Below are 15,069 nucleotides of genomic sequence, written 5' to 3' on the forward strand. Positions count from 1 at the left end.
GGGACCAAGCCTGCAGCCCAGGCATATGCCCTGACCAGCAGTTGAACCGACGACCTTTTAGTTTCCAGGCTGGCACTCAATCCACTGAGCCACACCAGCCAGGGCTAAATAGCTATTAGTTTTGAAGAATTAAATTTTGATACTGAATTAACCTCTTGGGAATTTTGAAAGGGGAGGAATGATATTCATTTCTGCCTTCACTAGGGTCTGCCTTTATTTTGCCCACCAAGAAGATCAAGTCATGGCCCTGCCTGGTGTAGCTCAGTGGAGTGAACATGGGCTGCGAACCAAAGGTCGCCAGTTCGATTCCCAATCAGGGTACATGCCTGGGTTGCAGGCCAGGTCCCTGGTAGGGGGTGCACAAGAGGCATCCCCACATTGATGTTTCCCTCGCTCCTTCCATTCTCCCCATCTGAAAATAAAATAAGATCTTTAAAAAAAAAATCAAGTCATGGTTCCCTACTCTTGTTCCATAAGAACCAAAATGTTTGGCCCTGGCTGGTGTGGCTTAGTGGATTGAGTGCGGGCCTGCAAACCAAAGGGTTGACGGTTCGATTCCCAGTCAGGACACATGCCTGGATTGTGGGCCAGGTCCCCAGTGGGGGGTGCTCGAGAGGCAAAAAATAAAGTGATCAGTCTGGATGCTGTATTGAAAAGAGACTAAAGCAGGAAAGGACGGCAAGAAGTTAAGCACACTAGTGGTTATAGTATTCACTACTGCCAAAAAGTGGAAGCAACTGTAGTGTCCATCAAGTGGTGGTGGATAAACAAAATATGTTTGCATAGTAGAATATTATTCAGCCATGAAAAAGGAACGGGGTACTGGCACATGCTACAACATGAAGAAACCCTGAAAAGATTATGCTATGTGAAAAAGCCAGACACAAATGATGATATAATGTATGAGTCCATTTACATGAAATGTCCAGATTATGCAAATCCATAGAAATAGATTGGTTGCCTAAAGCTGGGGAGAGGAGAATGGAGTGTGACTGCTAATGGATATGGGTTTCTTTCTGAGGTAGTAAGTCTTTCGAAATTAGATGGCAGTATGCTCACATACAAAAAAACCACTGAATTATATATTTTTTCTAAGAGATTTTTTAAAAATTTAATCTATATATATTTTTTAGTCTGCTTATACCCCGTTCCTCCAGCAGTCACCACACTGTTGTCCATGTCCATGAGTCCTTTTTCTACTTTATTTTTTTTAGAGAGAAGAGAAGGAGAGAAATATCAATGTGTCATCAGATAAACATCAATCAGTTGCCTTTCCCACACCCCTAACCTGGGACGTGGCCCACAACCCAGGCAAGTGCCCTGACTGGGAATCTAACTGGTGACCTTTCAGTTTGCAGGATGATGCCCAACCCACGAAGCCACACCAGTCAGAGCTGAATTGTATACTTATAAATGATGACTTATGGTATGTAAATTATACCTCAAAAAAAAAAAAAAAAAAAGAATGGGGGAGAGAAATTGTAAATAATAAATATAGGCAGATCTTTCAGAATTTTGTTGTAAAAGGAAGGATGGAAAAGAACAGTAGTTGGAAAGGGAGCTGAGGTAAAAACAGGTTTTTAAGATGAGAGAGATGATTGCCCTGGCTGGTGTAGCTCAGTGGATTGAGTATGAACCTGTGAACCAAAGGGTCACTGGTTCGATTCCCAGTCAGGGCACATGTCTGGGTTGTAGGCCAGGTCCCCAGCAAGGGGTGCACGAGAGGCAACCACACATTGATGTTTGTCCCTCTCTTTCTCCTTCACTTCCCCTCTCTAAAAATAAATAAATAAAATCTTTTAAAAAAGAAAAGATGAGAGAGATGATCAACTATTTATTTGTATGTTGATAGGAACAATCCACTGAAAAGCAGGGACAGAAAAGAATGGCTTGCCAGAGCATAGTTCCTGAATAGGAGGTTAGGACTGAGGGCCCAAGCAAGAAGAAAGGCTGGCCGTAGCTCATGTACTTTGTCTGTGGGAACAGAAGGGAAGCAGAGGGTTAGAGTGCAGGTGCTACTTAGCCAGGATGTGGTAGGTGAGTTGTGGAAATTTCTGTGGTGGCTTGAATTTATTTTCTCAATGACCAGGAAGCAAGGCCACCAACTGAGTGAGAATGGAGGAGGAAGGGTTGCAAGCGTGAGGAAAGAGGAGAGGTTTGAAAGGTGGAGCAAACCCGGCCACTGCAAGCTGAGGATGGTTTCTGTACTTTTTAATGGTTGAAAGAAATAAAAGGATATTTAGAGACACATGCAAATTCTATGAAATTCAAAATTTTACTGCCCATAAGTAAAATTTTAATGAAGCCCAGTCACACCTATTCATTTATGTATTGTCTAGCTGCAAAGGCAGTTGAACAGTTGCAACAGACTCTCTATGTGGCCTGTAAAGCCTGAAATATTTGCTATCAGGGAAAGTGGGCCCCTGGTCTAGGTAGGCCCTTGCGCCTCCAAGTGTGGCTCCACACTCCAGCAGCAGGTGCACACCTGGGAAGTTGTCAGATACGCAGAACCAGAATCTGTATTCTAGCAGCATCCCCAGGTAATTTGTATGCACATTAAAGCTTGAGAAGCACTGCTGTAGAATGGGAGTGTGGCTGCACTCAAGAAATGTAGGGCTTTGAGGGAGCATTGAAGGCCCACTTGAAATTAGTGGTCATGAACCTGAAGTGAGGCCAGTTGGTTTCCTTCCGCCTCACTCAGCTGCCAGAGGGGCAGGTTGGTGAGTAGGTGAAGAACTGGATTTACCAGGGTTATGATTTCACCAAGCAAATACAAGAAAGGGTAAGATCTGTATGAGCGAGTGGTTGGTGTAATTTAAGCTAAGTAAAGAGGGAAGAGGAGGGATGGAGGGATGGTGTAGAAAAAAGCGAAAAGGTGGTAGGTTGAATGTATTGATGGTCCCAGTGAGGTAGAAAGGTTGTTAGCATTGGGGTACTTCAGGAAGTGCGCAGCAAGGAATCAGAAAATGGAAAAATGGCAAGGTCGAGTGGCTGCACTGTGGCAGACGACAAGATCACTGGAAGAGAGGAGGCTAAGGAGCTGGACATCTGTATGGGTATTGAATTCACCAAGAACTGTGGCGCGGGTAGCGTTTGAGAGAGTGATGGAGAGCCAGGAGCTAAATCTGCAAGGAGTGAGAGAGAGACTGACTCTGGGACAGGTAGGCAAGTACAAGGAGGAAGAGTGTCACGGTATTGGGACTGTAGCCAACAGCCCCCATGGGTCTCCCTGTTTCCACTCTTCCCTCCTCCCCATCTGCTCTCCACACAGTTGTCCACAGGATCTTTCTGAAATATTTATATCATTGCCACTCACTCTTTGAATACTTTCAACATCTCCCATTTGCCTTTAGCAGTCATTTTGAAGCTATACTCCTAGGAACCCTCTGGATGGAAGTGCTTTAGGTTTTTCTCAAATAAGAAGTGTTCAGGCCAAACGGTGAAGCTGGAAACTGTCCTGTTCTCCTATTTTGTCTGTTTGATTTGTAAGAGTTTGTTCATTCACGCATCAAATATTTCTTGAGTACCTACTATGTGTGAGGCACTATTCCAGGCTCAGGGAATACAGCAGTGAACAAAACACACAATCCTCATGGAATTTACACTGTAAGGAGGGGGTCGGACAATAAAGAAAAAAATATATGTTATGTTAGATAAGTTCTATGGCAAAAAATAAAGCTGGAGTGTGGTTGAGGAATGCTGAGTGGAAGGCAGAGGCTGCGATTTTAGATAGATAAGGTGATTAGGGAAAGCCTCACTGAGAAGGTGACACGTGAACAAAGACCTGAAGAGACTGATAGCTTCCAGCCAACAGGAGTGTCAGGCTCATTTTCACCGGGGGCCACATCAGCCTTGTGGTTGCCTTCAAAGGGCCCGAATGTAATTTTAGGACTGTATGAAAGTAACTATTCCTCAACAGTTAAGTGAGAGCTCAGTGCTCTCACCAGGTAGAAACAAGGTGGAGGGTTGGATTTGGCCCATCGGCCTTGTGTTTGTCACGTGAGCTAAAGGAAGCAGCAAGTGCAAAGGCCCTGAGATAGAAACGTAAGTGACCAGTGTAGGTGAAGCAGATTAAATTGGAGATGAAAGCAGTTGGAGATGAGGTCAGAGAGTTGGGGGTGGAAGGATCTCATGGTGTTTGTCCTTTGTAGGGACTGGGATTTTTACTTAGAGATAATGATCAATCAGGTGAGTGACACAATTGGACTGGTTTTCACAGGATCATTCTGGCTGCTGTGTTTAGAAGACACTGTGGGGGAAAGTCACAAGAAGAGAGAAGAGTTGGGAGGCTTAAAAATCCAAGAGAGAGATGGTGGAGTCTTGAGCCAGGGTGAGGGCAGTGAGGAACCTTTGGATTCTAGATAAATTTTGAAGAGACAGCCAACAGGATTTGTTATAAGGCAGCAATTTTCAACCGGTCAGGCAAGAGGCACAGTGGTATACTGCAAGATATTTTAAAACATGCAATATCTGACTATTTACTCATGGGCACTGACCTCTTTTCCCATAGATTATCAAATTAAAAAGTGACAACAGCTGCCCTGGATGCTGTGGCTCAATGGATTGAGCACTGAGCTGCAAACCGAAGGGTCACCAGTTTGATTCCCAATTGGGACACAGGCCTGGGTTGCGGGCCAGGACCCCATTTGGGGGTGTGCAAGAGGCAATGATTGATGCATCTCTCACACATTGATGTTTCTCTCCCTCTCTCCCTCCCTTCCCATCTCTCTAGAAATAAATAACTATTTTCAAAAGATTTATAAAGCCAGATATTAACACATAAACATTCTTTCATTTAAAAACATAGCCCTGGCTGGTGTAGCTCAGTGGATTGAGCACAGGCCTGTGAGCCAAAGTGTCACTTCCCTGTTGGGGCACATGCCTGGGTTTCGAACCAGGTCCCTGGTGGGGGGCATGTGAGAGGAAACCACACATTGATGTTTCTCTCCCTCTCCTTCTCCATCCCTTCCCCTCTCTCTAAAAGTAAATAAATAAAATCTAAAAAATAAATTAATTAAATAAATAAAAACATGACAACAGCCAACACAACAGCAGCCATCCGGTGTGAATGAGTCAAAATTATACCTATTTCCTTAGTTCAGCAAAATATATATTTTGGTGTGCCACAGAGTTTAGTAATTAGTTTGTGTGTGCCATGAAATGAAAAAAAGTTGAAAATGCTGCTAGAGGGTATAAGATTGAAATAGGGATGTAAGACAAAGAGAGCAGTCAAGGGTACATATCTATATAAAACGGCTTTAAAACAAAAACATTATTCTGGTAAAGAAGTTGCAAATTGTTTGCCTCTAGGATAAAGCTCAGATTCCGGGCCTACCCCGGGAGGCCCTGGATATGTGCTCTCTGGCCTCTACATTTTTGCAAATATAGTTCCCTCTTCTTGGAAAGCCATCCCTCTCTCCCCTTCTCTTCCCTCTCTCGTTCATCTGTCAGGATTTCCCTCAAGTATCCCCTTCTCTGAAGACCTTTTTCCCCCCAACCCTCTACTGCCCAACCTGTCCCACTATTGCAAATTGTAAGGGTATTCACCTTCTCAAGTGAATGCATGTAGCTATTCCAAATCCTCTTTCTCCGAATGCCTTTATTCTCTGCAGAAGGCTGCTCAGCCTCCCAACTTCCTATGCTCTAAACCAACTACTGTGCGCCATTTTGGTTTTCCTTCTCTCCACCTCACAAGTTCTCTCTCATATATGCCATACTACTTTTGTTGTAGGAGCATGGGGGGGGTAGTGTAAAAAATATGAATATTTGAAATTAAATAAAAATTAAAAGATTCAGATATTTTCCAAAAAGAAACAATGGAAGGAGAAATCAGCAACTATTAAAAATTATCTATGGGGGCCCTGGATGGTGTGGCTCAGTGGATTGAGCGCAGGCCTGCAAAGCAAAGGGTCGCTGGTTCGATTCCCAGTAAGGACACATGCTTGGGTTGCAGGCCAGGTCCCCAGTGAGAGGTGTGTGAGAGACAACCACACATTAATAAAATAAAAATAAAAAATAAAAATTATCTATGGGGGAAAATAGCATATGGGGGAGAGAAAATGGGGGAGACACTGGGATAGCAGCTAGACCTCTGCAAATGTTTCATCTCTGGTTTTGTCTGTAGACCCATATAAATGTGTTTTTAACTTTATATTGAAACATAACACCCATACAGAAAAGTGCACAAATCCAAAGTGTACAATTAGGTGAATTTTCACAAAGGGAACACACTCATAGACCCAACACCCAGATCAAGAAACAGAATATGGCCCTGGCTGGTATGGCTCAGTAGATTTAGTGCTGGCCTGCAAACCAAATGGTTGCTTGTTCGATTCCCAGTTAGGGCACATACCTGAGTTGTGGGCCAGGTCCCCAGTAGGGGGTGTGCAAGAGGTAACCACACATTGATGTTTCTCTCTCCCTCCCTTTCCCTTTCTCTAAAAATAAATAAATGAATAAATCTTTAAAAAAGAAAAAGAAACAGAATATGGCCTGGGTAGTGTGGCTCAGTAGATTGAGCACTGGCCTGTGAACCAAAAGGTTGCCAGTTTGATTCCTAGTCAGGGCTCCTGCCTGTGTTGCAGGCCAGGGCCCCAAGTGTGTGGGGGGGGGGGCGGTGAGAGGCAGCCAATGGATGTTTCTTTCTCCCTCCCTTCCCTTCTTTCTATAACTAACTACCTAACTAACTAAATAAATACCAGCACCTCCTCCAGACAGGGGTAACCACTATCCTGACTTGTAATGGCACAGCTTCGTTTTGCCTGGTTTTAGACTTTCCATAAATAGAACTATACAGTATGCATACTTTTATGTCTGGCTTTCTCTGTGCCATGTTTTTGTGAATATTCATGAGATCTATCTATGCCATTACGGGTAGTTGGAATTTGTTCATTTTCAGTGCTGTATAGGAGTGGTTTGCAAACACTTTATTCTTAGGGCCCCTTTACACTTCAAAATTATTGAGGACCTCAAAGGGCCCCTGTTCGTGTGGATCACATGTATCAATATTCATGGTATTAGAAATTAAAACTGAGAAATGTTTAAAACCCAAGAACACACAAGGACACATTCTATTGTCTGTCAGAACAACAAAGTCATTACCGTCACTGCAAGCCTCTTGAAAACTCCACAGTACACTCACAAGAGGATGAGAGTGAAAGAAGCAAATGACTTCTTTGTATTATTATAAAAATACCTTTGACCTCACACCCTTCTGAAAGGGTCTTGAGGACCCACCAGAGTTCCCTGGATGACACTTTGAGACCTGCTGCTGTGTATCAGCCCTTGGTAAACACACCACAAGTTATCCATTCACCTGATGATAGATTATGACAATTTCCAGTTGGGGGCTATTATAAATCTGCTATAGCAATTTAGCACATACCTTTTGTTAGAAATTTAATTGATTTGAGTGAGAGGAAGGAGGGGGAGAGAGAGATTTGTTGCTCCACTTATTGATGCATTCATTGGTTGATTCTTGTATGCGCCCTGGCCAGGGATCCAACCCACAACCTTGGTGTATTGGGATGATGCTGTAACCAACTGAGCTACCCAGCCACAGCAGTACATACTTTTTGATGCACATTTGTTCATGTTTCTGTTGGGGAAACACCTGGGAGAGCAAACAAAGGGTCATATAGGATGTAAATGGAACCATGTAAAATATTTACAGAATTAAAAAACAAAGTTAAGCCTTGGCTGGTAGAGTCCAGTGGATTGAGTGCAGGCTATGAACCAAGAGGTCACTGGTTCAATTCCCAGTCAGGGCACATGCCTGGGTTGCAGGCCAGGCCCCCAGGGGGGGCCATGTGAGAAGCAACCACATATAGATGTTTCTCTCCCTCTCTTCTCTCTCTAAAAATAAATAAAGCCTTTACAAAAGACAAAATTAATTCACACAAAAATTCTCTCTTCATCCTTCTCCTTCCCCTCCCATTGTGGAAAACGACTGTTCCCCTTTTCAAGGCAAACTCCTCTCCTGATGCTCTTCAGCATTCCCCATGTCCTCCAAGACCCACACACTATACATTATACCTAGATTTTCTTACATCTTTATTGTCTCTCCTTCCTATCTTCTTCTCCATGATCTACCAACACATTGACTCTTGAGATTGGTGGCATGCTATTCCTTCTAGCTGGAATACCCTTCCTCTTATCTCCCCATGTGCTGATCCCACCTGTATTAGTCTGCTAGAGCTGCCATACAAGATACTACAAACTGGGGAGTTTACACAACATAAATTTCTCAGAGTTCTGGAAGCTAGAAATCTGAGATCACGGGGGTCAGCAGGTCTGGTTTCTCCTGAGACCCGTCTCTTTCACTTGCAGATGGCCAGCCACCGTTCCCCTGTGTCCTCACATGGCCTTTCTGCATATGCATCTCCTTGTGGGTCCTAATCTCTTCTGATAAGAACCCCAGTCAGACTGGAGGAAGGCCCACACTAACTAGCTTCATCTTAATCACATCAGTAAAGGCCCTACTTCCAAATAAGGTCATATTCCCAGGTACTGGGAATTAGGGCTTCAACATAAGGATTTCGGAGAAACACAATTCAACCCCTAACACCACCACTCACCATGTAAGGCTGAATTCAAATGCTACCTCCTCCCCTTAATTGTCAATCACCACCCTTTCAACATTCTTGTAATCGTTTTTTTCAAGTATATTTTACTGCTAATGCTATTACAGTTGTCCCATTTTTTTCCTCTCCTTTATCCCCCTCCCCCCCTGCCCCCCTCCCCCCGGCATTCCCCCTCCTTAGTTCGTGTCCATGGGTCCCACATATAAGGTCTTTGCCTTCTCTATTTTCTATACTATTCATAACCTCCCCGTCTATTTTGTGTCTACCATTTATGCTTCTTGTTCCCTGTACCTTTTCCCCCATTCTCCCCCTCCCCACTGATAACCCTCCATGTGATCTCCATTTCTGTGATTCTGTGCCTGTTCTAGTTTGTTTAGTTCGTTTTTCCTTTTGTTTTTTTAGATTCAGTTGCTGATAGCTGTGAGTTTGTTGTCATTTTACTGTTCATATTTTTGATCATCTTCTATTTCTTAGATAAGTCCCTTTGTCACAGGTGGGCACAGGTAACCAGGTTCTTGGTGATCGGGACAAAGAATTGAACTGAACACCCACAGTTTATAGGAGAGAACATGGGAGCAGGCCAACTCTAAGCAGAGATTGACCTCATGGGCTGGAGGGATTCTATTCTTATAGGGCGGATCCTTCCCGGCTAGTTTTGGCGGGCTTTTACTGTGCACGTACAAGTAGTTTTATTACTTTAGAGCTACTGTGCATGTGGTCTCCCATGATTTTCCCTGATTGGCCACCAGGGAAGGGGTCGCACAATGTTACCGAATGGACCCCCCCTTCTCCTGGGGTCCCCCTGTTCTAGGTTCACCTTGCCCGCCACCAGGGAATTATACCTCTCCATGTCAGAGATTGGTGAAAAGGAAAGGAATTATTTATTCAAAAGTTATACAGACTTAAGACTAATGACTTAACGTCTTCATTAAAATCCCAAAGTCCCTTAAAACACCCACAAACACACACAGTCCTTCCTTCCCCCCTGTGCCCAGTCTGGGTACCGTATCTCAGGAAAGGAAATAGACGTCTGCGGCTCAGGTAGCTCCCGGCTCTTCCCAGTAATCTGTGCTCGGCTGGCAGGCCTCCCTCGGTTCCCAGCACCATCAGCTGTGTCACCACGATCTCCAGTTCTTAATCCAAAACCACATGGCACCTCCTCATGGCCCACCAGCAAGAGTCCTTGCACCCCTTTCCTTCCTGCAGCGTCTCTCCTACATTCTTCCAAACTGCTAAGAGAGAGCTCTGCATCGCTGCTACATCTTGCTTTCCGGCTTCCTAAGATGTGTGGCAAAGAGATACTCAAAGCCATGTGGTTCTCCTCTGCCAGAGCTGCGTGGTGACTCTGGTCATGGCTGTTGTGACTGGGTTTAAATCTCAGAGCCAATCTTCCTCTGCAGCCCCATGTCCAACTCCTCCCACAATCGGCTACACTTGCCAGCATTCCCATATTTTTCCAGCTTTTCTGGGCTGCCATAATAAGTCTGGGCAGGCATGGCCCTGTGGTGTGGAGCCAATCATCTCCAAGCTCTTACACAGGCGCTATAACTAGGGGGTGTTGCCTCCCAGTTACATCCTGGATGGAATTCACTCCCATTTCCCTGACTCAAAGCAAGGCCACAGCTATTTAACATACGTATGAAACCAGTTAAAGGTTATAGATATGTTAAATGACCATTCTAGAGGTTATCTACAAAATTGTTGCTATGCAAAACAGCTCTCAATGGCCCTGCTCCATGTGTCCCATCCCCCAGTTCAGATTTGTGGGGGTGAGGACATCCCATATTTTTAATATTTCCTGGACACCCTGAGTTCTGGACCCCATTACAAACCCTTCTTTTGGGGGCCCCCTGGCTGCATCCTCCTACACCTTTAACATTTCATATAATAAAGGCTTGGTGATGATGAACTCCTTTAACTTGACCTTATCTGGGAAGCACTTTATCTGCCCTTCCATTCTAAGTGATAGAAGATTTGCTGGATAGAATCATCTTGGATGGAGGTCCTTGCCTTTCTTGACTTCAAATACTTTTTTCCAGTCCCTTCTTGCTTGCAGGATTTCTTGTGAGAAATCAGCTGATAGTCTTCTGGGAACTCCTTTGTAGGCACTGTTCCTTTTCTCTTGCTGCTTTTAAGATTTTCTCCTTGTCTTTAATCTTGAGTAACTTAATTATGATGTGCCTTGGTATGTGCTTCCTTGGGTCCAATTTCTTTAGAACTTGCTGAGCCTCATGGACCTTCTGGAAGTCTATTTCCTTTGCCAGATCGGGGAAGTTCTCCTTCATTATTTTTTCAAATAAGTTTTCAATTTCTTGCTCTTCCTCTTGTCCTTTTGGCACCCCTGTGATTCAGATGTTGGAATGTTTAAAGTTGTCCCAGAGGTTCCTCAGCTTCTCATTTTATTTTTTTTTTGAATCCTTGTTTCTTCATTCTGTTCTGGTTGAATGTTTATTTCTTCCTTCTATTCCAAATCATTGATTTAAGTTCCAGTTTCCTTCCCTTCACTGTTGGTTCCCTGTATGTTTTCCTTTACTTCACTTTGCATAGCCTTCACTTCTTCCTCTAGTTTGCATCTTTAGTCAATCATTTCATTTTTTAAAAATATTATTTATTTATTTTTTAGAGAGAGCGGAAGGGAGGGAAAAAGAGAGAGAAACATCAATGGGTGGTTGCCTCCCGCATGCCCCCTACTGGGGACCTGGCTTGCAACCCAGGCATGTGCCCTGACTAGGAGTCAAACAGGTAACCCTCTGGTTTACAGACCGACACTCAATCCACTGAGCTACACCAGCCAAGGCCATAGTCAATCACTTCCATGAGCATCCTGATTACCAGTGTTTTGAACTCCACATCTGATAGGTTGGCTATCTCCTTGTTGCTTCCTTCTTTTTCTGGAGCTCAAATCTACATTTGAGCCATATTTCTTTGTCTTGGAATGCCTTGGAATAGTAAGGGGTGGAGCCTTAGGTATTCCGCAGGGCGGGGCAACCCATCTTGCAGCCTTATGGCTCTGTCCTTGGGGGCGGGGTCCAAGAGGGAACAATGCTGTTGCTGGTCTTTCAGCAGGCTTTCAGTCATTTCCCCTGCTACCCACAAGCAAATTGGGCCTTTATGGTGCTGATTCCCGGGTGGGTGGGTTTGTGAATGTTCTAGGGCCCTGTGGGTCTCTCCAATGAACTCTCCTGTAAGGCCAGGAGTTTCTCCCACTGCCGCCTCAACACCCACAGGTTTTTACCACCAGAAGTTTTCAGGCTTTAGTTTCTCAGCACTGGAACCCTGGGTTGTGCCGTCTGTCTCGTTCCCCAATTGTTCCTCCCGGTTATCTGCACGTTAATGTGGGACCGCTGGGTCTGCCAGTGGCTGCCTCACCTGCCCTCAGTCCGCTCCCTTGCCATGCATCCTCTCCACCCCAGCTGCCCGTCTCTGCCCCTCCTACCGGTCTGGATGAATGTTTCTTCTTTGACTCCTTGGTCATCAGACTTCCATACAGTTTGTCAGTTCTGTTTTTTTGTTTTTAAATTTGTTATTGTCTTTCTTTTGGTTGTGCAAGGAAGCAAAGCGTATCTACCTACACCTCCATCTTGGCCGGAATTCCCCATTCTTGTAATTGTTTGTATGCTTTTTTTTATGGCTCCTAGCACTATCAGCCTGGTTTCAATACAAGGGAATGAAAGTAATCAGGTCTGCTTGTTTACTGAGCTTGGTGGCTATTATGTGTTGGGTATATATTGACTCATAGTTAACGATGTGCTTATTATATTCTGCCAGTGACTTTATCCTCACCACAAGACTATGAGTTAATAAGTATTATTTATCCCAATTTTATAGAAGAGAGGACTGAGGCACAGATGGGTTAATTTATGTATCCAAAGTCACATAGCTAGTATGCGGCACAGTGTCTTAACTTCACCTCAGTAAAGGCCCTAAAATTATTTTTCTACCCCTACAGCATCAACTTCAATTTGATATGAAATTATCTTAGACTTCTATGATGAAGATGATGATGGCAATTTCATTGACTAAGGGTTTATTTGCTGTTCCTTTGGCCACCAAAAATAAAAGACTGGTTCATAAGCAAATAAATAAATGAGTAGATGATAGATGATAGACAGAATTCAGGTTACAGAGCCTGAGGTCTCTCACTTCAATTAAATGTAAAATTATCTGGATGGGATTAATGTAATAAAACTTTCACTGTTAAAAAACAGTAATTATGAAATTGGGCTCAAGCTTCTTATGGCTTCTGTATTTCCTCTCTAAACCTAAGGCACTAGCATTTAGTTGCCCAAGACAGAAACGTGCAACCACATCCTATTAACTTTATTTCACAATCATTTCTTGATTTTATTTCTTCTTATTCAACATCATTGGGACTATCTTACTTAGAGCCATCATCCTTTCTTGCCCAGAATATTTCCAAAGCTTCCTACCTAGTTTGTTTTTTCTACCATCCGTCACTATATTTCAGTCTGGATTTGTAACCATTTTTGTGCCATGGAAACTTATGGCAGTCCGATGAAGTTTATAGAATTATTTTCAGAATGTTTTAAAAACAAAGTACATAGGCCCTGGCTGGGCGTCTCAATTGTTTGGAGTGTCATCCTGAACAGCAAAAGGTTGTGGGTTTGATTCCCAGTCAGGGCACATACCTAGAGTGCAGATTTGATCCCCAGTCGAGACACAGAAAGGAGGCAACCCATGTTTCTCTCTCACATTGATGTCTCTCTCTCTCTCTCTGTCCTTTTCTCCCTCCCCTCCCTTCCTCTCTCTCTAAAATTAAAAAAAAAAAAACATATCCTCAGTGAGGATTAAAAAAACAAAGTACATAGGATTACAAAGAAAACCAAATACACTACAATATACCTCTCCAAATATTTTATAGAAGAAATGAGTGCTACAGCAACACATGGGCTTCTTAACAGTTCTACATATGGTTCTAATAACTACTGTAACTTCAAACAAGTGATGGGTATATATGTGATATTTTGACATCTGCATTGTAAGCATGCAGGTTATTTCAAGTTGAAGACAGTGCAACAAACTCAAGAATAATTTTTTTTTACCTTTTCCCTTACCTGCCTAAAGGAATTCAGATACAAAAACCTGCCTAACAGAAGGAGGCTGTCACCTTAGCATAATAAGATCTAAGTGTGGCAGACAGGGAGGAACCTGCAAAGTCTGTTAAGATTCCCCATTGTTTCTGGGTGACCAGGCAAAAATTTATTTACCAAACGTGTGCTCTTTCTCATCTACCTGTGAGTTGCCTACTTTCCCTTTGAAGTCCCAGACCTGTCTCCCTCTCCTTAGTCCAGAATGGCATATAAGCCTCAATTGCCCAATAAGTCATTGGATCTTATATTCTTATGGAACCCCTGTAGGTATTGATGTAATAAATTTGGTCATTTGTCTCATGTTAATGTCCCATGTTAATTTGATTAGTCCAGCCACAAGAATTTAGGAAGATGGGAGGAGAATTATTTGTCTACCCACACAGCATCAACTCTAATATGATATGATCTTAGATTTCTATTGGTTACCAAGACATAGGCACTGCTAATGCCGCTGCAATCTGTTGCCTACATTTGTAAATAAAGAAAGCACTACATTCCAGAGCTTAATGAAAATGAAGTGAACCATCCAAGTTCATGTACCCTGTGAATTCCTCTGGACCCTTGTAGACCCCCGGCTAAAAACCCTTACCTTAATCTATTGTTGCAGAAATGCTTGAGGTGACTGCAAAGATACGTAAAAAGTTCTGTTTTTAGCACTGTATTTATTTATTTTCAGAGAAAGGGGATGGGAGAAAGAGAGGAAGACAAACATTGATCTGTTGCCTCTCACATGCCCCCAACCAGGGACCTGGCCTGCAACCAAGGCATGTGCCCTGACTGGGAATCAAACCGGCAACCTTTCTCTTTGCAGCCTGTTACCCAACCCACTGAGCCACACCAGTCAGGGCTAAAGAGTTCTGTTTTTAACTGGGAAGAAAAAGATGAAAATGGAAACATTAACATCCAAAACATTGCCATTAATTCCTATAAATTTTGCCAAAGGTCGACTACAAAGTCAGTCTGGTCTTCCTGGCAGCCAAGGAAATGGTTCTGTCCAGAACTTTCTCAGCTTAAAACCTTGATCAGCAACCTCTTGCCTAGACAGCTCTATGGCCGTCTCTAGGCTTACAGGGCCTACCTGGTCCAGCCCCTGCCAGTCAAAAATCCACATAACTTTTGACTACTCAAAAGCTCAATCCTCCTTTGCTATCTACCAGGGGATTGGTTCCAGGACGCCTGCCCCCATACCAAAATCCACAGATGCTCAAGTCCGTTATATAAAATGGCATAAAACTATGCATACGGTTGGCCCTCCACATCTGCATCCCAGGACTGCAAACTGGATGGAAAATACTGTCTAGGCTGAAAGCATGAATGTGAAACCCTGGGACACAGAACACTGACTGTATATTGTTTTGTCAATGTAGGAAACACTC

Source organism: Desmodus rotundus, chromosome X (assembly GCF_022682495.2).
Source record: "Desmodus rotundus isolate HL8 chromosome X, HLdesRot8A.1, whole genome shotgun sequence".
Taxonomy (NCBI): domain Eukaryota; kingdom Metazoa; phylum Chordata; class Mammalia; order Chiroptera; family Phyllostomidae; genus Desmodus; species Desmodus rotundus.